The sequence below is a fragment of the Pelodiscus sinensis genome, chromosome 27 (genome assembly GCF_052426305.1).
Source record: "Pelodiscus sinensis isolate ZL-2025 chromosome 27, ASM5242630v1, whole genome shotgun sequence".
Taxonomy (NCBI): Eukaryota; Metazoa; Chordata; order Testudines; family Trionychidae; genus Pelodiscus; species Pelodiscus sinensis.
In genome coordinates this window covers 5,028,055-5,029,285 of record NC_143078.1, presented here as the reverse complement: position 1 = coordinate 5,029,285, position 1,231 = coordinate 5,028,055, and the positions used below count along the sequence as shown (strand labels likewise).

At 47.7% G+C, this 1,231-nt stretch overlaps 1 protein-coding gene across 3 annotated transcripts in view; it reads right to left on the bottom strand.

The window, feature by feature from the left end:
• PLXNA2 (plexin A2) overlaps positions 1-1,231 on the bottom strand; it is a 324,357-nt gene that overhangs the window by 1,711 nt on the left and 321,415 nt on the right. The gene's annotated exons all lie outside the window — the stretch shown is intronic.

The following is a 1,231-nucleotide window of genomic DNA, read 5'->3' as shown; positions in this document are numbered from 1 at the left end:
CTGGTGCAAAACAAACAACATGATTCATGTAAACATTCCAGAAAGGAGGGACAAGGAAATAAATGGATTGGGAAAGGGGAAGGGGGAGGGATAAATAAAAAAGGAAAAATCTGGACTTCAGACACAGCAGCTGTTAATGATAACATACAGCCTTCCCCGAGCACCACAGGGGCAGTGGTTAGTGAAGCTGGCAAAACAGAAGTACTTGGGGCAGGCTAGGTTGATGCCACAGGGCTGGTACAGGGCTGGCAAGCCTTGCCCAGGAGCTGGGAGGGTCTCCCGAGGCTTATGGGTCATTCCCCAATCAAAATTCCCTCAATGCCTGGTGGCAGAGGCTGGTCTGCAGCAGTCAAATCCCTCCTCTTAGTTATGTTCCTTCAGAGAAACTCAGCAGGTTTACACTAGGCCCAGAAGGTCGGGTTAAGGTACGCAACTCCAGCTATGTGAAAGATGTAGCTGGAATTGGCCTACCTTAAGCTGAGTTTGGCGCGATCTTCACAGAGAGAGGTTGATAGGAGCCAACGCTCCCGTCGGCCTCCCTTACTCCTCGCAACTGCCAGAAGTACCGGTGTAATGTAGTGGGGATTGTATCCCCTCCTGTAGTCCCTGTATTCACTCTGGTTTTGTAGTCACTGTTTGCTTTGTTGTGTTGTATGTGATTCTACTGTCCTGTGCTATTCTGGAATAACTCTGTGTGTGTGCCATAGTTTCCCTGGGCACTGCAACACTATCTGCATGAGGAAGGGAGGGCTGGGCTTGACTCACTTGAGAACTTGGAACCGAATAAACCTTCTATTCTACTTGCTGAGATTCTGATCTAACTGCGGACGAGGGCACGGGGCCTGGTGACTCCCCACACTCTGTGACAACTGGTGCCAACCGGAGCCATCCTCAGCATTTGATTCAGTGGATCTTAATTAGATCCACTAAATTAAATGCTAGAAGTTCAATCTCTGGCACGGCAAGTTGAGATGTGGCCTAATAGAAGACAAACAAGGCACTGAGTGCTTTTCCATTCCCCAGTCATTCTGGATTTATTTTTGGACTGCTTGCTATATATTACACCATCACAATACAATCATTTCTGCTCTGGTATCTTTGGCTCGACATTCCCGGTCTCATGTAGCATGAAAGTTATGAGATTTTAGTCACTAATTGGGAAAATGGCTGTGGCATTGTATCATAAACACGTACATGCAATTAAATGACACCCCCCGCCCTCCTTCCCATG